The following is a 24,984-nucleotide window of genomic DNA, read 5'->3' on the forward strand; positions in this document are numbered from 1 at the left end:
AGCAGGTAGTGAAAGTTATAGGACTGGATAGGCACCCCATGAATGTAATTGGCTGATACTGTTTATGAAACCACACGCTTGTTAAACTACAATAAATAAACAAAAGTTTATGTTCCAATTTAACCCTGACGGGACTCAGTATTGTCCCAAGTAGGGCCTGGGTGGCGGCAGCGAGAAATAAAGTGGTGACACAGGGATCAATAGACGGTGAAACGTCCGGAGACCCTGTGTGATCGCCCCAAGGACGACCATCCTGGATAGAAGGAGTGTACCGTTCTTCAGTCTAGGGTACACGATAGCTGCACTCCCCTGCTAGAACCTCCTCAAGCTTCATTTGAACCATACCTTGTGCCTTTTTGTACCACAGGATTCTCCGTAGTCCATATTTTCTTCTGCCTCCCTGGTTGAAGGATATAGAGCAGTAACACACACACACACACACACCCCTTTTTAGGGCCTGTGCTCAGCAGTAGCTGTGACTGGCACGAGCGGATGTGCAGTTAAGCTTACATATCTAAGATGCTTAGATGTTCCGTGCTTCAAAGTGCCTTTACGCAAACGATGCACTTCAGGCGAGCGTGTCCTTAGGATCCAATCCCTCTATCCCGTGTGCCTGCTGCTGCCCCCGCAGCCCCAGAGGGAGAGATGCCAGTCAAACCATGCGTGGGCGTATGAGACCAAGGCAGTGAGCACCGCTGGTTTGTGTTTTTTGTCCATAACAATGAGCAGCGGCACAATCCATTTCTTCCTGGAGCCAGGGATAGAAAACAGAAAGAGGAGGCAGGGAGCAGAGGGGCTGGCAGGTGTGTGTCCCTTATTACTCCAAAGGCTAATTCTCTCTCCTACCTCTGACAGTGCCTGCGGAGAATGTGGCTTTTCACAAATGCCTCCGACAGCCCAATATTCCGAGGTGTCACAACCCGAAGAATTCAATAAAGCACCTTTGCGATGGTGGCTGGCATTGTTTGGTGCTCAGGTGCATGTGGAGGGGGGTGGCGATGGAAAAGCGAGCTGCTGGAGGAGCTTTCTTTATCTTAGCGGCTATTATGAGAGGGCTAAATTAAACAAGCCAGCTACTGAAAAGAAGGAAGCACTAAAGCCTCCCAGGAAGACTCTCTTGTTAATCAAAACAGAAAAGGCTCCTCTCTTTTTTCATTTAAGGATCTGAAAGACTCCTTCCTGCATGTGCGTCGAGAGCTAGGAAGAATCTGGGAGGAGGGGAATGTGAATATTGAGTCTAAAACTGCTGGTTTTGCTGTATTTGGAGTTTTAGAGGAGGGTTAACCCCTTTCACAGCACGCAGGTGGCACTGTGGGTTAAACCACAGAGCCTAGGGCTTGCCGATCAGAAGGTCGGCGGTTCGAATCCCCGCGACGGGGTGAGCTCCCGTTGCTCAGTCTGTGCTCCTGCCAACCGAGCAGTTTGAAAGCATGTCAAAGTGCAAGTAGATACATAGGTACCGCTCCGGCGGGAAGGTAAACGGCGTTTACGTGAGCTGCTCTGGTTCGCCAGAAGCGGCTTAGTCATGCTGGCCACATGACCCAGAAGCTGTACTGAAATATACTCAGAGTCGAGAGTGGATTTCATGCTCTTTATTCAGCTCATAGTGGTGAGGAGGGAATGGAAGTCCCCTCAAAGTATCTGCTTTATATACATTATTTACACAATGGACTGCACGTGATTGGCTAATTCCGGAATTCTCCTGTAAGCCAATCAGGTTGTGGATTCACTTCTATCTGGAGCTGGATTGGGTGGCTCCTGCCGACCAATCATACTGCTGCATTGTTCTAGGACCAATCAGACCGATGCATTCTGAATCCTATTGTTCTAGGACCAATCAGACTGCTGCAGTTTGGATCCTATTCAACTCAGTACATAACATGTACACTGGCTCCCTCGGCCAATAAAGTGAGATGAGCACCACAACCCCAGAGTCGTCTGCGACTGGACCTAATGGTCAGGGGTCCCTTTAACTTTACCTTTACTATCTCCTAACCTCTCCAACTTCAATTCCAACCCTCTCAGCTCCCACAACTCCTGACTGTCTCTCCTCAAATCCTCTCCTTTTAAACTCTCCCTCCTCGAACCATAGCCAATCAGAGGTTGCCATTCATTAACCATCTGCTGGCAGGGAAGAAAGAAAGAAACACTTACTGTCCCAATCTGTCCAGCAAAACCAACTTTTTCGTCACACCAGCAGGAGTTTTGAATCCATAGTGATTTTCTTGTTTGAACTCATTTCTAATTTCATTGTACCGAGTCTCCTATACACCCTATAGAGGGGACTGTGATTAAGTGGTATACAAATTGTCAACATAGGTAAATAAGTAAGCAGTCACTTTGCTGCAGATCCATGAAAAAGTTCTCTCTGATCTCAAGAAATGGTTGCGTTCCCATCTGCTTCCAGTTGGGAAGTGTACCTTCTCCACAGCATCTCAGGTACACATGATCACGAGATGATGGAAATCCTGTGACTTTGTAAGAAAAGAAGATGGTTGTTTCCTTTGTTGAAAACTAAATGGAACATCCAATCCTTTGCCATTTGTACAGTAAGCCTGCTGAGCCATTGGCTAGTCTCTTAGCAGACAGACGATATCCATTAAGTATGTAACTTTGATCGTACAAACAGTCTTGCTCTCCTGCACTGAAGAAACTAATGTACACCAAAATAACTGCAGGCCACCCAGCAGCTGACTTCTGACAAATTATACCTCCACTAAATGACAGCTAATTTAGCTTGAATTACAGAGACTAATCAGATCAATAGGTTGAAGTGAAATACATAAGAGCAAAATCAATGGCTCCTAAAAGATGTATTGAGTAATGAATAAGTGTGGCAAAAGCCAGCATTGTTCATTCATTGTTAAGTGAGAAGGGTAAGGAATGTTTGGTACCTGATAAATTGCAGGCAGGGCCTGTGCAAGAGCAGAAGAATGTCGCTGATCCGGGGAACTTACTCTGCTGTGTTGCATCTGGAATCATTGGGACAGACTTAAGGCCGCTGGAATGAAGGACTTAAGCCAGGCATAGGAAAACTCCAGCCCTCCAAATGTTTGGGACTACAATTCCCATCATCCCTAGCTAACAGGACCAGTGGTCAGGGATGATGGGAATTGTAGTCCGAAACATCTGGAGTTTGCCTATGCCTGACTTAGACACTTCAAGCTTGTCATGTCCAGATCAGGAACATCTGAGGCAATAGGAAGTTGGAGGGGAGCAAAAACCTGGTGGTGCATCCATTTGTAGCAGGGAAGGTTGGCCTGGATGGCAGGACCCTGGACAGCTCCAGCCTGATAAACTTGCTCTGGAGCCCACCATATTCTCAGCCTAGCTACTTATCTGAGGGTCCATTTCTTTGGGGTGGAAGGAGGAGTTTAAAGAGGCAGTCCTATCTCAACCTGTGGGTCCCCAGATGATGTTGGACTACAACTCCCATCATCCCTGAGCTCTGGCCTTGCTAGCTAGGGGTAATGGGAGTTGTAGTTCAACAACATCTGGGGACCCATAGGTTGAGAAAGGCTGATCTAGAGCATAGTAAAATAGGCTCTAAATAACTGCTCCTCAGTTATTTTAAGCTGGGTGTGTTATCAGCTTCGCTAGGTGAAGGCAGAGACTGGGGGAGTCCTTGGGGATAAGGAGACCACCCTAGTAGCCTGCAGCTCAGGGGCTCCATATCTGGATGGGGAGGATGCATGTTTGACAAGGTCAGTAATCAGAGATGAGGGAAGGTGTAGCCCACCAACAGCTGGAGGGGTTGCATGTTCTCCACCCCTATGTTAAAGGCACAGAGGTCCATTCCTCCTTTCGTCTCCTGACCTTCAATGGACCCAGAACATAGCACAGATCCCACTTACCACATTCAGTTATCCCTGCTTGAATAGCTATGCAGAAGAGGGAATTTTGGCAAATGCAGCTTCTCATGCAGAAATAGACCACATCTGCTGATTCCCCCCCAAAAAACTACTTGCTTATTAAAAAAATAATTTAGTTTAACTTATTGCAATTTGTTTTTAAACAATGCAATTATAATTAAACAGCAATTACCGTATTTTTCGCCCTATAGGACGCACTTTTCCTCCTCCAAAAATGATGGGGAAATCTGTGTGTGTCCTATGGGGCGAATGCAGGCTTTCGCTGAAGCTTGGAGAGCGAGAGGGGTCGGTGCGCACCGACCCCTCTCGCTCTCCAGGCTTCAGGAAGCTATCAGCAAGCCTGGGGAGCCCGCGGGAGTTCCCACAGGGCTCCCTAGGCTGTGGATAGCAGCCTGCTGCACGGAGTGCGGGGAGCGCTGAAGCAGAGGGCCCCGCACTTCGGGCAGACATCGGGCAGCCCCACAAGCTCGGGGGACAGCGGGGAGGCGCAGCGCCGCCATCCCGCTGTTCCTCGACCTGGTTTGGAGGCTGGCGCTGGGGAGCGCGCTTCTCCCCAGCACCAGCCCCACAAGCTTGGGGACAGCAGGGAGGCGGAGCGCTGCCATCCTGCTGTTCCCCGACCTGGTTTGGATTCCCTGACCTGGTTTTGGGGGGGAAATAAAGGAAATCCCCCCCCTTTATTTCCCCCCCAAAAAACTAGATGAGTCCTATAGGCCGGTGCGTCCTATGGGACGAAAAACACGGTATATCATGTAAAGAACTAAGAGCCCAACTCTCCTTTGCATCTGCTTACCCTAGGTTGGTTCCACCTCAGGTGTACTTTGCTGCCTTGAAGCCGCCACAGATTCAGGTTTGGTGGCAGGTCATCCCATGTAATGCATTGTTAACATAAGGACTGTTAGTATTTTCCTGGAATTCTCACAACTAATGCAATACATTTAACAGACCTAACCCAACCCTTAGCTTCAGTGGTGGCTGGTGCCTACTGAGACTGGTCAACAGAAGGCAGGGGGAGCAACAGTAGGTTGAGTGAAAGCCAATGAGAACTACAGCCAATTAATTGTAGCTTGTCCCCATCCTCCTCCCTGCTGACCTCAACTTCCTCTGAGCCTCCTTCTCCTGAGGCCCCTCCCTCCCTCCCTCCCTCCTTCCTACTAATAATGGCCTCTTTCCTCTCAACTCCATGTCCTTTTGTGACATCACAGGCAGCTCGCAGCCAATGGCAACCGCTGGGGATGCATCAACACAGCTCCCCCTGGCCTCGCAGTTGTGGGGGCACCTCAGCAGTGATTCATTTATTATTAAAAATATATATATTTATAGCCTACCTTTCCAGTGTACAGACACTAGGGAGGGGCACACCACAAAACTCTGTTATCTGATGGGCTTCCAAAGGTGAAGATCAACCAGCTTACATCCACAAACACCAGCCTAATGGCACCAACTGGTTTTCAAACACGAGTTCTGCTGGCTTCCACCCACCTTCTGCCAGTTTCCACTAGGTCCCTCACTTCTGGCCATGGATATCGGCTGCCTTCAGTGAGTTGGTTAGTAGTTCACAGCGTGCCACTGTCATGTGATCACTTCCATCCCTCTGCCGGTTCACTGCCTCTAGCTAGAAGATGACTGGGCAATGCTGAATAGCACAGCCGTTGCCCACTGTGTTCTGCAGGGCAAGAGGGAAAGGCTCACTTTTATATACACTCAGCTGCCATGGGCTTTTGTGATGTCACAGATAGCTTGTAGCCAATGGGCAACAAGCTGGAGATGCAGCATTCTAATCTCCCCAGGCCTCACAAATCCCGCTCTGATCTCCCTTCAGCAACTGTATTAGCAGTTTTGAGATGCCAATATGCGCATGATTCTTATTCTTATTCTTCATAATAATAATAATAATTAATAATTTTATTAGTATTTTCCACACAACAACACGAAAAATATCAAAAAATAACAATACACAAAACACCAAAACCAACATTCAAAAAACAAAAAACAAACAAACAAATCCATATCTTACAAGTTAATAATATAAACACTAAAAAGAAAAACAAACATTGACTTCCACCAATCCTTTACCTCTCATTGTGTCTTCCTGTTTTCCTTATCATCTCTATCCTAGCATCCAGATATAAATCCCTCTTCCTTATCCTTTCACTTCACAAGGTTATTCCAGACTCAGCCAGATTTCTGTCCTCAAACCTTGGCTTTTAAGGTATTCATTTAGACACTCCCATTCCTTTTTCATTTCACTTTTTGGTTTTTGCCTTATTCTATCTGTCAATTTGGCTAATTCTAAATATTCTGAAAGCTAATATGTGCGTGATCCAGTAATTGTGTTACTGAGGACGATCCATTGCGGGATATAAACGAACCGTTCTCTTCCCAACGAAAGGTTAGGGTGGAAGATTTCTGGCCATGAATAGCTGCTTGATGCAGTGTCAGAAAATTTGAGAGGGAAGCATAACTTATTGTGACTGTCATCACAGGTTTCTTACTAAACCTGATGGCCAAGCTGGGAATCACAAGCCCACTCCTGCCCTCTCTGCAGCAATGAACATCTGATTCCACCAACCTTATGGCAGACTGACATAGAGCCATGTATCCACTCCCCCCTGCCCCCCCTGTACCACCTCCAATGTCCTACCCTGGTCAATTGTTACTAGGGTGACAACGGAGAGACTTTAACATAAATGGGAGAAGATGAGTGAAGCAGAGCAGAAACTCATTCTCCCCCCTCCTTTTGCTTAAAATGGTTGCATAAGCTTTGGGGAAGCCTTCACTGCCAAGAGGAGCTGCCCACACTCCTGTTTTGAAATGAATGAGCAAGATGTTTATTTTTCATCCTTTGAAAATTATTCCTATAATGTTTGTGATCCCTTATAACTGGGGGGAAAAAGAACATCAGATCTGCAATGGGATGATAATGTTGGCAACTGAAGTTGTGATATGCAGAGCTCTGTTGCGTGTACCTTAAGAGAACAGTGATTTCTGCAGATTCCTTGAAATTTTGAAAACCTCAGAAAGATTTCACTTGGAAGATGTGGATAACACCAAGGTGTTATTTTGTCACACCACTGTTCCTACTTTATCTGCAGCACTCCATCTTTTCTGAGTGCAAACATATCATAGTAGCGGGGGGCAGCAATGTACCATATTTTTTTGCTCTATAAGACTCACCTTTTCCCTCCTAAAAAGTAAGGGGAAACGTGTGTGCGTCTCACGGAGCGAATGCAGGCTGCGCAGCTATCCCAGAAGCCAGAGCAGCAAGAGGGATTGCTGCTTTCACTTCGCAGGGATCCCTCTTGCTGTTCTGGCTTCTGAGATTCAGAATATTTTTTTTCTTGTTTTCCTCCTCCAAAAACTAGGTGCGTCTTGTGGTCTGGTGCGTCTTATAGAGCGAAAAATACAGTAATTGATATTAAAGTACATGTCAGGAACTGCTGCAGCTATGATAGGTCACTTCCTGATTACCTGTTTACTGGGAATTCATCCTGATTTGTTTGCAGGGAGGTTAGATGGCACCATCTATTTATCGAGCATTCATTCAAATATATCCAGTCATTCTTGAGAAAGACAGATGCCAACAACATTTAAATTTGCTGATTGATTAATTGCACTTATATCCTTCATTTTTTGCCAAAGAGCTCAAGGTGACCTATGTGGGTTCTCTCCTTCCTCATTTAAACCCCACAACATCCCTTTTATGATACTTTAGATCAGTGGGTGACTGACCTAAGGTCACCGGTGAGCTTTATGGCTGAGATGGGATTTAAACCCTGGCTTCCCAGGTCCTAGTCAAAACACTCGTACCACTCTGGCTCTCTTTTCAAGGAAGTTAGAAAACATTACGTCGAGCAAGTGTTGTCCCTCACTTTGCAGTGAGGTGGCACTGTGGTCTAAACCACTGAGCCTCTTGGGCTTGCCAATTAGAAGGTTGGCGGTTTGAATCCCTGCGACGGGGTGAACTCCCATTGTTCTGTGCCAGCTCCTGCCAACCTAGCAGTTCGAAAGCACGAAGTGCAAGTAGATAAATAGGTACCGCTGCGGCGGGAAGGTAAATGGCGTTTCCGTGCGTTCTGGCTTCCGTCATGGTGCTGCGTTGTGCCAGAAGCGGTTTAGTCATGCTGGCCACATGACCGGGAAAGCTGTCTGTGGACAAATGCCGGCTCACTCGGCCTGAAAGCGCGATGAGTGCTGCAACCTTATAGTCGCCTTTGACTGGACCATCCAAGGGTCCTTTACCTTTACCTTTTACCTTTGTCACTTCCCTTGTTGCAAAAAGCCCATATCTGAGTGGGGGGTGGGGGATTCTGTTCAAAAACTCCCAATCAACTATACACAGACAACCTGAATTTCCTGGTATGTGATTTAACACCCCCCCCCCCCGGATAGTGACAGTTTGGATGTGGCAATAGATAACATTTACTTTTACTCAGTGCTATTTTTCTAGAAAAAGAGGTGCCAGAACTCACCGTGAACACTTCTTCGATCATGGCAATGGCGCCCACCTGAGAGGTGCCGGAACTGAGTTCTGGCTGGGGAAAAAGCCTTGCTTTTACTTCAGAAAAAGAACTTGGAGTCTCAGGATTCCTCGTTTTCTTGGAAGATAGGTCTAAGCTGCACAGAAACAATGAACTCATCCTAGCACAGGTCCATATGTAGCCAGACCAGCAACGTCAACACAGAAGAGGGAGGGATGAGCAGGCTGACTGGGGGTGGGGGAAGAGAGATCTGGCAGGGAAGGCACCAGAGTCCTCCTTGCACCTGCTCATGCTCCACTAGAAATGCTTCCCCCTCACAACTTCATAGGAAATGGGCACGGGCTGTACGATGACACTCAGCACGTGCCACCCCAGTGATTAAGCTTGGTCCTGAAGTAGGTGAGGTCATTAGTACACCAGAACCCGCTCGTGCTATTCTTCGTGCGTACAAAGGTTGTTAATGCAGGGTGGAATGTGGATGTGCATTTTCACTTCATGTGCTCATTACACATCGCTTTCAGTAAAAGCCAATCTCGGCTCCAGTGGAACAGACTTTGTGACATGGTAGGGCTCCCCTTTGCTTGAGTATAACAGAGGCTCAACAGTCATGTGTCAGGGATGCTGTCACATGGGTGGAGCTGTGGTTTAAACAACAGCTCCTCTTGGGCTTGCTGATCAGAAGGTTGGCGGTTCGAATCCCCCCGACGGTGGTGAGCTCCCGTTGCTCTGTCCCAGCTCTTGCCAACCTAGCAGTTCAAAAGCATGCCAGTGCAAGTTGATAAATAGGTACTGCTGTGGCGGGAAGGTAAATGGCATTTCTGTGCACTCTGGCTTCCGTCACGCTGTTTGATTGCACCAGAAGCGGTTTAGTCATGCTGGCCACATGACCCAGAAAGCTGTCTGCAGACAAATGCCGGCTCCCTTGGCCTGAAAGTGAGATGAGCACTGCATCCCATAGTCGCCTTTGGCTGGACTTAACCATCCAGGGATCCGTTATCTTTACTTTTTAACATTCCCTCCTGCATTGCTGACCTGGCACTGAGCAGAAGGGTGGACTGGGGGACCTTCAAGATCCAGCCATATAATTCCATTATTTTAGACCTGAAAAACATCATAAACATGGCTCAGTTGGTGGAGATGGAGACTTTGAACTTCAGGGTGATGGGTTTTGCCATGTTGGGCAAAAAATCCTGCATTGCAGGGAGTTGGACTAGATGGTCCTCATGATCCCTTCCAACTTTACAGTTCTATGATAAATTCATCCGTTTTCAACTATCCACAGGAAGTATGCACAGTCCTCTCTGGCGAGAGCAGGGGTGGTCAACCTTTTTATACCTACCGCCCACTAATGCATCTTTCTTGATGGTAAAATTTCCTTACCGCCCGCCAGTGCTCGATGGAAGGAGGATTCAGCTTCTGCTGTAGAACCCCCGACCGCCCACCTAGAATCCTGAAACGCCCACTAGTGGTTGGTAGGGATCAGGTTGACAACCCCTGGGCTAGAGCATCCTGTGAAAATGTGTACAACTGGTGTGCTCTAGCATATGGTGGAGATGGAGGAGTGGTATTGCGTTGGCTGGCAACTGTAGTCTGCACACTGTAGCTGTGCATATATAACATAGCCAGGTCAACGTGGGGATCTGGGACTGCAGGGCAAACCAGTGCAATGCTATACGGGATAATCCCCTGAGCAAACCAAGAAAGGCACACACTCAGGTTTCTTAAAATGCTTACACTGTCAAACAGAATTGAAAAATGGAAGCACAGAAATTGCTTACGATCTAAAACGCCTCAAGATTATGGTAAATATAATCGTGCGTTTCTGGGATATTGTTTTGCTGCTGCTATGTGTATGTTTTTACAATAAGCTTATTGCAAGTCGTTTGGTGCTTCAGTTTTATTGTTATTTTATGGATTGTAAGCCGCCTTGATTATTTTATAGCAAGGCAGGGTAGAATTATTATTTATATATGAATGCAATATTTCAAAACAGAAGTTCCCTAGTTAGGCGATGCTAGTGCTGATCTAGAGGCATTACAGAGGAGGAGAAGGTGGAATTTTCACCGGCATCACTTCAGATTGTGGGTGGGGGAATCATAAGGACAGAAAAATCGGCCTGCTGGATGAGGCCAATGACCCATCTAGTCCAGCATCCTGTTCTCACAGTTGCTGACCAGATGCCTGTGGGAGGCTTCCAAGCTGGACATGAGTACAACAGCCCATCTGCCCACCAGAGATCCCTAGCACCTGATATTCAGAGGCATAATGCTTCTGATAGTGAAGGCTGAGCACATCTTTTAAAGCTGTGCCATTATATATATATAAAACATCCCTACATGAGGACAAACTTTTTCCTATGATATGCATACCCTCCAACATTTCTCTGATGAAAATAGGGACATCCTAAGGAAAAGCAGGACGTTCCAGGATCAAATCAGAAACCGGGACGGCTTCTCTAAATCCTGCTTCTAGGAAATATGGACACTTGGAGGGTCTGCATATGTACTTTAATGTAGCCCTAATGTTTAGTGGTACCTTGGGTTAAGAACTTAATTCGTTCTGGAGGTCCGTTCTTAACCTGAAACTGTTCTTAACCTGAGGTACCACTTTAGCGAATGGGGCCTCCCGCTGCTGCCACGCCGTCACCATCCGATTTCTGTTCTCATCCTGAGGTAAAGTTCTTAACCTGAGGTACTATTTCTGGGTTAGCAGAGTCTGTAACCTGAAGCGTATGTAACCTGAAGCGTCTGTAACCCAAGGTACCACTGTATTTGTTTCCTACATGCAGGGTATGTTTCGTGTGTGCACACGCACGCAGCATTCAAAATGCCAGCAACTACCCCCCCCCCCCAAAAAAAATCTGTTGCCCACCAAGTGCTGTTGGATTCCAACTCCCATCAACCCCAGGCAGCATGGTTAGTGGTCAGGAATGAGATCAGGGTTAGAGCAGGCTGTTGGAGAATCCTTCCACCGCAGTCTGCCAGCTCATGCAAAGTAATGGGCTGATATTGTCTAGTTACGGTGCAGGATGTTTCATATCCCAGGGGTGTGGATATAGCAGCAATGCAGAGCTTTGGTTCGGTAGTGAATCATATACTACACTTGTGCAATTCAGGCCACTGTGGCCTTCCTGGAAAAGACTCTCCCCACTCATGTAAATGAATGGAACTTCACTGATTAGAGAGCTCTTCTAATTCCTTTTGTCCTTATCTTTGTCCCTCTTTCCTCCATTTCCAGCAAAGGAATGCAACCAGAGCCAGGATCCTTTTTCATAGCTGACAGTTTATGAATATTTATAGAGGAATATTGAAATAATGGGCACCACAATACAGAATTAGTTACGGAGACCATGATGGATTGAGAATGCTCGCTACAATGGTACTTGAGTTATTCTCCCAACTCTGCTGCTACTTTCGGGATCTCCTGGGTTTGTGGTAAAACAAGGCTAAGACTAAAAGGCTAGCCTTTTAAGAGCTGCCTTTACTGGACATCCCACTCATGTCCTAGCAAGGCCTTTAATCCCCACCCCCACCCCCGGGGTCCTGCCGTTTCTTTATGACTCATCAGTGGGTACAGCTGGGCTCTCGGCTCCTTTCTTGTGGAATCTGGCCAAGACCAGCCACAGGCTAACATCAGAGACTTAGGCCACACCATACATGGAAGCACTGTTATACCACTTTAAACAGTCATGGCTTCCTCCAAAGAATCCTGGGCACTGCAGTTGGTTAACGGCGATGAGAGTTGTTAGAGCTGCAACCCTCAGCTTTCCATGGGAAGAGGGATGGGTTTGTTTTTAAACCACTCTTAGAATTGTAGCTCTGTGAGGGGAGTAGGCAGACATTTTGGCACTTGAAGCGAACCACAAAATGGCGCTCTCCTCCACTTGCTAGGGAAGAAGAGGTGAGTGAAGATTTACCTCAGGAACAAGGGAAAAATTAAGATCTACATCGGGAGCAAGCGGGTAGTGAAGATCTACATCGGGAACAAGGGAGGGGGAAATCAAATCAACACTACCCAATTTAACAAGGGAGGAAAGGGCCCACTCTGAATCATGTGAGGTGGGTACAGAGACCCTAGAGGGCAGCCCCTACCATTTCCTCCCAAGGGGTTGTAGGAGACCAGCAGTGCCTTCCGTTAACCAAAAGGCCACTGTGGAGGCAGCATGGGGCGGGGGGCTGCCAAGGCGGAAGCAGATCCAGCCTCCAAGGTGTGTGCTAACCCTGTTGCCAGAGGCGGTCACCTCATTTTGCCTCATGGATGGGCTGGCCCTGGGAATAGGGGGTCTCTAAACAACTCTCAGCATCCTTAACAAACTACAGCTCCCAGGAGTCTTTGAGGGAAGCCATAACTGTTAAAGGGATAAAATAGTGTTTTAAATACACAATGTGAATGTGGCTTTGGAGAACATTGTGTTGCTTCTTTGCAACTGGAATGCAGAAGCATCTCTGCCTCCAGCAGTGGAGATACCTCCATGGGAATGAAAGGGGACATTGACTAAAACGAACAGTGCAAAGAATTAGAAGTGGCCCTTAGGCCAAATCCCCACTTTTCTCACCATATCTGGCCTGAAATCTTGCCGCTCTGCTAAATCAAACTTGGAACACGAATGGAAACGGATTCGGTTCTGAACATTGTTCTCCCAGTCCAGCCATTACATTGAATCTAATCCATCTGAAGTTGCACCGGACTCAAGCTTTCCCCTGTGCCCTTTGAACATTTCCATCTCCTCACTCCAGCCTTCCATCTATTCTAGTGTACTTCAACCCCGCAGCTCTGTTGTTGAGAAATAAATGAGGCTAACAGGTTCTGTGTTTGCTGCATGTCTGCGCGGTATTTTATTGTTCCTCAGTGAAGACAGCGATCTGTCCTGCTGGCAGGAGGAGCACCAGCAAGTTGACAAAGGCTGGTTTCCCTAGGCTGCTATTTCAACTGATCTTGCTTTTAATAATCCAGGAGACTTGCTTGGGCATGTTCCTTTCTCCACACTTTATGACGAAGCCAGGACTAAACGTATATAGCCATTTAAAACACACACACACACACACATTTTTGTATGTGCTGGGCAAAACATGGCAAAATTGTTTACAAGGAGGAGGGAAGGCAGTTTTTGAGCTTCTAAGAGGGTGATGGAGGCAGCTGAGAGTGAGAAACGAAACTTAATTGAGAAAATGAGTGCCAGACAGAAACCTGTGTCCGTGCATGTGGGGGCTGGAGGAATTCTGCAAAGGGATTCAGGGCAAATATATTTCCCTGGCGCCTCTCCTGGAGCCAGATCTAGGGTGTCCACTTATGGATGCAGCACCCCCCAGGAGGAAATGCACCAACCAGAATAGAGGACAAAAAGGAGACAAATCGAATCAAATCTGCATGTGCTGATTTAGATGTGTAGCCAATATGTTGCCTTCCAGATGTTGGACTCTGGCTCTCAGCAGCCCCAGCCAGCACAGCCAAGAGTCAGACATGATGGGAGCTTTGATCCAGTAGCATCTGGAGGGAACCACATTGGCTGTTTCTGCTGCAGATGCAAATTTCAAAATTAATAAAAAATGCAGTACATCTCATTATAGTAGGGAAAACTAGGCAGTAGACTGTTGTGGACAACTTCCTGGCGCCTCCTGCTCTTCCTTCTCTGCGTACTTTAAAGCAGACTTGGACCAGGCAGCTTTTCCAACATAGGGTCCCTAGGCAAGAAAGGGTTGACCCCTGAGAGCCCTTCCAGTAGAGGACTGTCCTCTGTAAAGTTGCACCAGCCCAAGCTACCCTCGGCTGGTCAGCAATTGTGGCTGCAATCCCTTACATAGATCAGTGATCTTTTATATCTCCTGGTGCTCCTCTTTATTCCCCATATGGGTCTTACATTTCCATCTTTCACTTGAGATGGCAGGTAAGCCTCTAGGTGACAGTCAAATGAGGGAGGGGATGGATTACAGGACAAGGGAGCATGCTGGAGAGAGCAGGCATGGCTTCCTTGTCACCTGCATAGGGTGGCGCTGTGGTCTAAACCACTGAGCCTCTCGGGCTTGCTGATCAGAAGGTTGGTGGTTCAAATCCCTGTGATGGAGTGAGCTCCTGTTGCTCTGTCCCAGCTCCTTCCTACCTAGCAGTTTGAAAGCAAGCCAGTGCAAGTATATAAATAGGTACCAATGTGGCGGGAAGGTAAAAAGCATTTACGTACACTCTGGCTTCCATCACAGTGTTTCGTTGTGCCAGAAGTGGCTTAGTCATGCTGGCCACATGACCAGGAAAGCTGTCTGTGGACAAACACCGGCTCCCTCGGCCTGAAAGCGAGATGAGCGTCGCAACCCCATAGTCACCTTTCTCTGGACTTAACCGTCCGGGGGTCCTTTGCCTTTTTACCTTAGTAAAAAGCCCATTAAAATATAGCAGTGTGTAACTCCTGATACTCAAATGTGAAATGCGTATACGCATTGTGTCGTTCAAGGTTTCTAGAGATAAGCAGACAAGAACTAACAGCAATCTCTTTGTTGCAAAGAGCTTATGCATTGTAATAGTGGGGGGAATATGTAAAAAAGCATGGCATCTCCTTTGTTCACACTGAAGCCAGATGAAGTTGAGCTAAAAATGCTCATAATGCTGTATTTGGAGATGCTCCTACAAGACATCTCTCGTTCTTTAGTTGTTAGCAGACCGATTCTCCTTGTTTGTTTGACAGAAAAAAACAAACACAGGACAGCTTGTTGTGTGTTCTCTAGTGTGTCTTCCAGAGTTACCAGAGTATCTGTTTGTAAGCCTCTCATTCCAGGGTAGGGATGGCTGAACCTGTCCATCTCAGTTTGCCTCAGTTTCTTATTTTTCAGATCTTAGGTTCACTTTCCCACATTTCCACAACAGTTTGCAATTTAAAGAACAAAAGAGAGAAATATCCTGATGAATATTATTCAGCATTTTAGTGCAAATTTCCCCTACTGCTTACATTTTGTGTACTCAGTTTTGCCTAATCTACACATTTTTACAAAGCCCTAATAGAATGCATTTTTGTACATTAGGTTCACAAATGCAAACTTTTTTTTTTGCACACTTCACCCTAGTATACGCGTTTTTGTACACAGTACTTGGCTGCAGAACCGCTTTGCAAAAATCGTGTCGATTTCAAAGGATGGCTGTCTTTTTTGTTTTGCATGTTGTTTCAGAAAGTATGCATTAGCTAGACTTTAAATGCAAACAAAATACAATTTCTCCTCCACCCCCAAGTTCCCATATATCTGCATACGCCAGTACGAAAGTTCTGTATTTCATGTGTGGGTCTCATGTGGGTGAGGACACTCTGTGGGCCCATACTGCCACACTGCACTGCCCATCCACCCCACTTCTTAAAGAGGGAATCCATTTTTAGACATAAGTATTATAGGAAGCCAGTAGTGATGTATGGAAGTGAGAGCTGGACCATAAAGAAGGCTGATTGCCGAAGAATTGATGCTTTTGAATTATGGTGCTGGAGGAGACTCTTGAGAGTCCCATGGACTGCAAGAAGATCAAACCTATCCATTCTGAAGGAAATCAGCCCTGAGTGCTCAGTGGAAGGACAGATCCTGAAGCTGAGACTCCAATACTTTGGCCACCTCATGAGAAGAGAAGACTCCCTGGAAAGGACCCTGATGCTGGGAAAGATGGAGAGCACAAGGAGAAGGGGACGACAGAGGACGAGGTGGTTGGATAGTGTTCTCGAAGCTACCAGCATGAGTTTGACCAAACTGCGGGAGGCAGTGGAAGACAGAAGTGCCTGGTGTGCTCTGGTCCATGGGGTCACCAAGAGTCGGACACGACTAAACGACTAAACAACAACAAATTATAGGAAGATGTCTTGTACCAAGTCAGGATGTTAGTCCATCTAGCCCAGTAGTGTCTGTTCTGACTGGAAGCAGTTCTCCAGGGTCTCAGGCAGACAAGGTTCTTCACCATCACTCGCTACTTGATCATTTTTAAACTGGAGATGCCAGGGACCAAACTTGGCACATTCTGTCTTGAAAGCATGCACTTTCTACCATTGAGCTGCAGCCCTTGCTCAGATCCACACCAAATTCCATCCTATCATGAGCTGTTATTACCTGAAAAGTGAAAACATGGGTGGGATTCAGTCTGAATTATGAATAAAATATTTGGACATTAGGCATCCAGATGTCTCCTAAACACAACTGTTTCCGTTTCTGACTCTTGATGGTCTTGGGATATCATTCACACTTCCTACGAAGATCTACCATAGATGTGATCGTATGAATCAGACCTGAGATTTTCAGGATCTTGTAGTCTTTGTACACTTAAGCTTCTTACCTTGCAGAATTCTGGGCTTTGTAGCGAACGTTGCTGTTTCTAATCTTGCGAGATCTCCGTGTGTGTTTGCACATGAGTGAAAAGGAATGAGCCAAGATGGAGCATGGAGAGGAAAAGTTTTAATTATTTTCTTGTCAGTGGCTAGCTTGCTGTCTTCCTGTGCATCTTATTTTCAAGTAGACTTCTTCTGCTGCTGCTGTTTGCCTACCCAGAGCACAAATGTCAAGTCTGGATAGCCCCTCTGTTTGTTTTCCATTGACATGAATGTGATGAGACCGGTTCATTTCATGATAGACGGATGAGTAGCATGTTCAGGTCAGAGGGCTTATTGTTTAGCCTTGTGATAATTTGTTGTATCTAAGTAATTAACCTCTAGTGACAGATGCCCAGTGTGGAAGTCCTAACAGGCCCTTGCAGAACTACCAGCTCTAAGAATGGAGTATATGGGTTCCTAACTAAAATATTGATTTTAGTTAGACACAGTGGAAACATTCAGTCTTTCTTTCTTTCTTTCTTTCTTTCTTTCTTTCTCCCCATACAAAATGCTTCCATGCAGACAGGAAGCAAAAACAGAAGGGGAAAACGAGGAAGCCTGGGATCTGCATGTGTTCGAGAATCCTTTCCGCAGAGAGCAATTTAAGGAGCTTGCTCGCCTTTCTGTTTGCACACCTTCCCACCTGCTTCCTTTTGAGACTTGACTCCATTGCCCCATTATAGGAAACAGCTTGTTCTTTTCTCCCTTCTACTTATTCGCCCATTTGCATTTTCTAGCATGTTACTTGCTGTTCCTAAGTCCACATACTGTAGGGTTTCCCCTTTCACTATGATTTCCATAGTTCCAATTATCTTCAATGTCAAAAAAACCACCCTCTCCCTTCCTTGCCTGCCTGCTCTCCCTCTTTCTCTCTCCCCCCCCCACTCCCTAATAATGAGAAACGTCAGGCAAGAGGAGAACTACTGTATGCTAATCTGCGGTGACAGCAGTTTTCACAGCCTGTAGCTACCTGTAAGTGTCTTTATCAAAGCTGTGACCTGATCTGTCAACAAATCTGACAAGAGATGGAGACCTTGTTTGGACATGAGCGACTTCATCACAGGTTGGGTAGATGGATGAGTGAGAGAGAATCATAAATACTTCAAGACGACAGGCAGCCTCGCGCCATAATTGCCATCATTGCATTGCATTTAAATCAGATGTGCCAGAGATTGAAACGGCATTCCCCGTTTCAATTATCCCCATTTCTTCAAAATGTAATGTATAAAAAACTTCGAATTGTGCTCTAAAACATAATCTGTGCTTAATTTGATGACTGTCACAAAGTTAATGTTCTCCATCCTTCTCTCTCTCTTTTTTAAAGTAAGTCAGGTAATTCCCCACCCCCACCCCCACTTCCTAGCTGTACTATTCAAACTGAGAACAAGTCTCAAACTCTTTTTCTATGAGTTGATGGCCCTGGAGAAGCAAACATGTGAGTGTGAAATCACATGTCAAGTCAGTCTCCTTCCCTTGTTACAGCTCAGCTTCTCCCTCCTTATCCTTGACAGATAATGTGTGTTGTGAATGGTTCCATTTACATAAGGTCTAAAATGATTATTTATTTTAGGACTTGTCGCCAAACAATCTTTAGATGATGCACATCTATCTGTATCATCTGTGTGGTAGAGCACCTGCTTTGTATGCAGAAAATCTTGGGTTTGACCCCTGACATCTCCAGGTAGGAATGAGAACCAAGCCCTGACCAAGTAGAGATTATTATTATTATTATTATTATTATTATTATTATTATTATTATTATTATTACTTGTGAGTCTTCCACCACCCAAGGGCCTCAGAGTACTGAACATTGCAGCTTTAAACTCTGACCATGTTTTAAAGTTCCACCAAAGCATCACCTATATTACCATTATTATCCACTTGTGGCTATCCCTGTTTTTACCCTAACTTTAACAACAGCAATAAATTTACTCATTTAGTCAATCAGCTTGATTATCTAGCAGTGAAATTGCTTATGGTTTAGGTTCAGCCAGTGAGTCAATTTATGCTTTGGATGTCTCTGCATGCCATCCTATCTGGCTTGGAGCATTCATGTGACTCGTTTTCACAATTGCCAGGACAGTAGTTCTCTGGAGACCAGGCAAATATGCACTCTCTTGTTTCTCTTGCCGAGTTGGACTCTCCTGGAAGCCTCTTACATAAAGCATAAATATTTAAAGATGAAAAAATGAAATCCTCTTGGAGCACTGCAGACACAGACACACACTCCAATCAGGGTTCTCGAAAAAAGGCATCGGCCACTTTGAAGCGCTCCCAGCAAAGCTGAGTTACTGGGGCAGCATTGTTGGCACAAGAGACGGTTTGGTTCCATAATAATCAGGAGACCTGAGGTTCTTAGATGTATTGCAGAGTCTAGGTTTTTCTGTACACATATTTCTAAAGACCACTTTGGGCTTTGTGAGTAGGATGGAGCACCCAGTATCATAGATGGCACTGCCTTACACCTTAGTTAATAAGATCAGCAGGAATGGGAGCGCATCATCTCTCTGTTGCTCAGATTCAGAAGTGGCACCACCTTCCTACTCTGGTCTGTCCTGAATGTACCAGCAATGATTACAGTGTGGTGTTGATTACACAAGGGAAGGCAGAAGAAGGTAGACCAAGATCTTTTCTATGATTCTATCCACTGGAGGTCAGCTGGCCAATTTCAGGGGGACCACATATGGGCTGCTGCAGGAACACAAGACTCTATGGCCCTTGTGTTGATCCAGCAAGTCACCACTTAGTGCAGAGATGGCTAACTTAAGACCTTATTTATGTGGTTGGATTCCAGTTCCCATCATTACGGATCATTTCCCATGCTATCTGGAGGGCCACAAGTTCCGCAACCATGGCTTATAGTTGCACAAGCAAGAGCACATATTCAAGAGGAAAACTTAATTGCATCCCAGTCACAGAGTGGCCCTCTGCGTTCCCTCTTGCTTTGTTAAAATACACCAGCAGATTGCTGGGTTCTTATTATTAAAAAAGCACAGCATGCAAGGCAGAAGCCAGCCCACCTCCAGTTTACATGACCTATATTCATAATCATATGTACAGAGTGAGATCCCTTGTCAGAGTTAATTCCAAGAAGGACTGGGGCTGGTGGCTTGTTTTAAACCTAGGTGAGGGCTGAGACTTGTAACTTGATAATCACTGTTTTCATTTTGAATCTCTTTCTTGGTTGATCCTTTAAACAAGTCATTTTTGCTCAAGCACAGAAAGGATTTCTGTGTCCCCAGATGCAGGGCAGTGCATTGTGTTCCGTCTTGGACAGAGAGAGGCTGCTCCCTGAGAACCATAAAGCCGGCTCTACAGATTGCCTGCCTTTTTCAAGATGAATCAGAATCCTGAAGTCTCTTTCCCCCCCTACCTCCTCCCTTCATGTTATTCTCCCTCCTGTGGCCAACTCTGCTCCCCACCCCCCTTCTCTCTGTTCAGTCATACTTCTGGACGCATCTGCTCATAGAATGACTTTAATTTATATTCTTTGGACTGCCCCATGCACAGGCGCCCAGGAATAATGCAAGCTCTTTCATTACAGAGAACTGTATTAATATTTTCAAAGCTGGGGGAATTCGTATAGATGCTCCATGGAAGTTTGCAGCCTTCGTTCAAGCTTTGTTCCTCTTTATAGTTTCTACCTGGGCTTCATTTTTAGGCTGGACAGTGCAGCATTTGCTGCACTCCTTATTTATACATTTATTATACATAACGTTTCTATCCCACTAAATCAAGGAGAAGGGGGCATGGAAACTTCTCAAAGTGACGTACGTCATAAAACCAATAATCAAATCAAGGGTAGAAAGGTGAAGATCAGAAGAACAGGAAAACTAGGTCATATGGAAGGGTAAGCTAAAAACATTTTCAGCCGGAATCTAAAATGGAACATGGAAGATGCCTGCCTAATCTGCAAGAGAATTGAACCTCACAATCTACAGTGCGCTAAATGCCCCTTTCCATGTGGCAGCTGAATGGATGTCATAAGGGACAGTTAGCAATGCTTCTGCAGCAGATCTCAAAGAACAAGCAGGAATGTGTAAAGAAGGGTGGTACTCGGGTAGATTGCTGCCAAGAAATGTAAGGCTTTATGTGCTAGCGGTAATTCCTTACAACCTGGGGGGAGGTGCTCACAGTGAAAGTAGTTGAGCAGTACCAGATGTGATGGTATAATACAATGCCCCTCAAACTCCCCTCCTGCCCCATGGACTTTTTTAAAAATTGCTGGGTGGGTTTTCTTGGAGGACTGCTTAACAAACATTTTTGTTGCTCCACCAATTCAAACACATATATCAAATCTACTATACTTTTTGGGAAGTTTGTTTGTTCAACATGGATTTGGACACATCTGAAGATACTGTTGTATTTTGCAAGAGCAGTGTTTTCACTTGCGTTAGGATATAACCGGATGTCATTTTGGATCAAGGGAGCAGACCAAAGCTGCTCTGATATCAGCTGCCGCACTGATTTATTTTTTGGTTTCTTAGAATTTTCAAGCAACCTGGAAATTAGTCTGCTAGTCATTCTTATTTTAATGATTTTAGTCTTGTCTTTCTAAGAAAATGGATGAAGAATTATGAAACAACAACAATGCCTTCTTCAGTGCTGGCATCTTCACTGAAACCAGCACATTGATCTTTGACATCAAAAAAGAGGGGGGAAATCAAGTGGAGGGCCATGTACAGAATCTCTCAAGGCAAATCTAAAAAAAAATGTAGTATAAACACCAACAACTGGGAAACACTGGCCTGCATGTGCTCCAATTGGAGAACAGCCTTTACCAAAGGTGTCATGGGCTTTGAAGATGCTCAAACTCAGGACAAAAGGGAGAAATGTGCTAAGAGGAAGGCACACTTGGCAAACCCTCACCATGATTAGCTCCCACCCAGAAACCTATGTCTCCATGTTGGAAGGATGTGTGGATCCAGAATTGGTCTCCACAGTCACTTACGGACTCACTGTTAAGACTGTGTTCATGAAAGACAATCTTACTCGGCTATGAGTGATCACCAAAGAAGAAGGAGACAGATCTTCTCAACTATACTGAATTCTTTCCATGGACACAGACTATTAGTGGTTTACAGACCACAGTTTGAGACCCTCTTACCTCAAGAAAGCTGCCTTATATTGGATCCTCTAGCTTAGCCTTTCTCAACCTGTGGGTCCCCAGATGTTGTTAAACTACAACTCCCATCACCCCTAGCTAGCACGGCCAGAGCTCAGGGATGATGGGAGTTGGAGTCCAACAACATCTGGGGACCCACAGGTTGAGAACCGCTGCTCTAGTTTAATATTTTCAACTCCTGATTGACAGGGGCTTTCTAGTGTTTCTCAGCCCTATGTGGAGATGTCAAGGATTGAACCTCAGACCTTCTGCAGGCAAAGCAGTGTGAGCTCTAACACCTCCATGGGCACAATGTTGACAACCCCTGGACTAGACGATATCTAGCTCGGCGTCAGCAGTCCTTTCTCCTAGCAGTGTGGAATACTGAGGGGCAGATAATGGTGGGGAGTGTGAGCCAATTCACATGGGAGAAAGGATAAATGAATAATGCAGGACAGGTCAGGGAAAGAGCAGGGGGGAAAGTGGAGATTAGCACCCCTAACAAGATATGATAGCTATCATCACGCCTTTACAAACAGCTCCTGACAAGAGCTGTTAGCTCACTGGTGAGTAAAACAAATATACTGACACACTCTGAAGTGGCGCTGTGACCTTGTCACTGCCTTCGTTGCTGGTGGCTCATTGATGTGCCAAGTATCTGAGGGAGGATGGTCCGAGCTGTGATGGACACCGAACCCCAGGAAAAGAAAAACCGCACTGAATAACAAACCCAGCAGGCTAGATAATCATGTCCTCATCAGCTAGAGAAAAGGCAAATGATCTGATACCTAAACAGGAAGAAGGAGGAGCGAGACACAGTGCTGATTTTAAGGTGTGGTTGAAAGAACATCAGATCTAGAAATGGTGGGCACGCAACTGCGTACAATGGGTGCTATTCAACTAACTTTTACTTGGAGCAGACAGATTGAAATTAATAAACCTAATTTCACTGGGTCTACTCTGCATAGTCCTAGTGTTGAATTCCATTCCATGTGTTTCCTGTAAATGTGATAACTAGGGCCAGCCTGGCCGCACAGCAGAGTGAAGCAACCTGCTTCAGGCAGCACCATGAAGGTGGGGGAGATAAATTAAGGCTGAAATTGGTGTATGAAAGGTGTAGCATGCCTCCCCCAAGCTCCAAATGTGGTCCCTAATCAGTGCACAGCATCATTGGGGTTTGTGCTTCAGGCAACAAAATGTCTTGGGCCAGCACTGGGGAGAGCCAGTCTCCTCTATTTTTGACAGTCTGCTTGTAACTGCTGCGGGGACCCATGGTACTCTGTTGTCCATATATACAGTGTTCCACAGCACCTAGTAAACAAAACAAAAAGCCAAAGGCAAGAAGAGTACATTGTTTGCAGGTAAGCGTTTGCATGTAATGAGGAACGCTGAGTATGCTTGCTTTTGGTATGAGAGAGATAGAGAGGTTTAACATAAGACAGTCACTACAGGAATAGCAGTTTGTAGGAATTGCAGGTATGGCAGTTGCTCTTACATTGGCTGTAGGTGCGAGATTCCATAGCTCGTGGCAGAGGTCACTTTGTGAGATTGAACAGGAAGTTGGGAAGCTATATTATACCAGATCAGACTATGTATCCATCAGACCTAATGCTGACTACTGTGGCTGCAGCTCTCCATGATCTTGGGGCAGAGAAGGGACCTGAAACATACAGAGATGCAGCAGGAAGCCTCTTCAGTATAAGTACCTTGGGCTCACTGGGACTTTTAATTATTGCATTGATTTATTGCCCATGGGTGGCAACATAGGAGCCAACTCCTAGGGGCTGAGGTCCCTTAACCCCCCCCCCCATAAAATATTTGAGTGGGTTGCCCCCCTCCCCCAAAGTGGATGGATAATGCCATTCAAATAGTGTGTGCATGCTATATCTTGTGATTGATTGTGTGGGGTGAGGTTTACCTGTCCATTTCCCCCCAATATTTTATTCAAGTTGGCACCCCTGGGCAGCACACACTTTGGGAACAATTGCTGTATAGTAGTAGGGTTGCATGGGAGATGGTAACGGCTCCTGCTGCTCGCATCATGACCAGATTGGCCATAACAAACAAGAATGCACAATCCGTGCTTATGCCGGTCATTTACTTAAGGAAGAATCGAATACGTGACTAATGCTCATTTTCAAAGGACACTGTTTCCTGGTCACTGTGACCTGCTCTGACAGATCCCTCTGCACTGACTCCAGGTACTACCCCCCCCCCCCATTGCTACCTGCGATTAAACAACAAGCACAGCCTGATTTGTAGCAAACCCTCTATGCCTCATGATCGCCACGCAGAGAACACAGCGAACCTGCGTTCCTGCTTACCAAGCTGTCAGGGAACCTGGCCCATTTCCCAGTCTGGGAGGCCTCCGATTCTCCAGCCTCAGAGGAAGGGACACCTTGTCAGAACGGGTGAGGTCTGAAGGTGTTGTTGCTGCTGTTGCTGAGGCCCTGCATGCCCCGAGGAGCTGGCAACCCTGCAATGGAGCTGGCTTCTGTCCTAAACCCTCCCTCCTCTCCTCCTTCCCCTTGCTGTCAGCTGAATCTTCCACTTCTGCTGAAGGCAGGCAGCCGGCAGGCCCGGGAGCACCGGAGGGAGGCTGAAGGTGAAATTCTCCAAGGATGACAACCAAAGGCTCCTTTCTGCAAGTGCTGAAGATTCCGGGCTGCGCTGAGAAAAATGTAGCTGTAATTTTCTATCTCCTCCTCCTCCCCATCCCTCTCCACCTCCCTCTGGATTCCCTTTCCTTCTTGTCTCTGTCATGTCATTTGAAGCTCCCGTTTTTAGACTTTAATGAACCTCTCAGTTACTGCCACTAATGCAAGGCCATATTATGGGCTTTCATTAGCAGACCATTTGAGATGGACTTCTTGTGATTGAATACAATAGACAGCCCCCAAATGGGCCTTGGGGCTGGCGGCGCACCTCCCAGGCATTTGGAACAAAAGCTCGCACTTCTCCGATCCAGCTTCTTCTTGGATAAATGAGGCTCAGAGATCACTTTTAATCTCCTTACTACAAGGTGGGCCTGCTACGCCTCGAACCAAAGCTCTCCACAAGTAATTAAAGGGCTGGTTGTTGGCCACTAGGGAGAAGGCAGAGCTCGGGGAGGTGGAATACTAAAACGGGGAGGAGGTTAGGTCTCCTCCTCTTGTTGCTCTCAGTAGCCAAGTCACCAAGAAGGAAACTGGGAGGAAAGAGCAG

The 24,984-nt window shown here is 46.1% G+C and overlaps 2 long non-coding RNA genes across 2 annotated transcripts in view; both read right to left on the reverse strand.

Moving 5' to 3' along the window:
* The window catches only part of LOC310672643, a 106,704-nt gene that overhangs the window by 20,232 nt on the left and 61,488 nt on the right, over positions 1 to 24,984 (reverse strand). The gene's annotated exons all lie outside the window — the stretch shown is intronic.
* On the reverse strand, positions 1,578 to 5,348 carry LOC310672635. The gene is made up of 2 exons (XR_014508689.1): positions 4,666 to 5,348; positions 1,578 to 2,474 (listed from the first exon to the last, which is right to left on the reverse strand). It is a non-coding gene; the product is annotated as an uncharacterized lncRNA (long non-coding RNA).

Source organism: Podarcis tiliguerta, assembly GCF_965153285.1.
Source record: "Podarcis tiliguerta genome assembly, chromosome: 2".
Taxonomy (NCBI): Eukaryota; Metazoa; Chordata; class Lepidosauria; order Squamata; family Lacertidae; genus Podarcis; species Podarcis tiliguerta.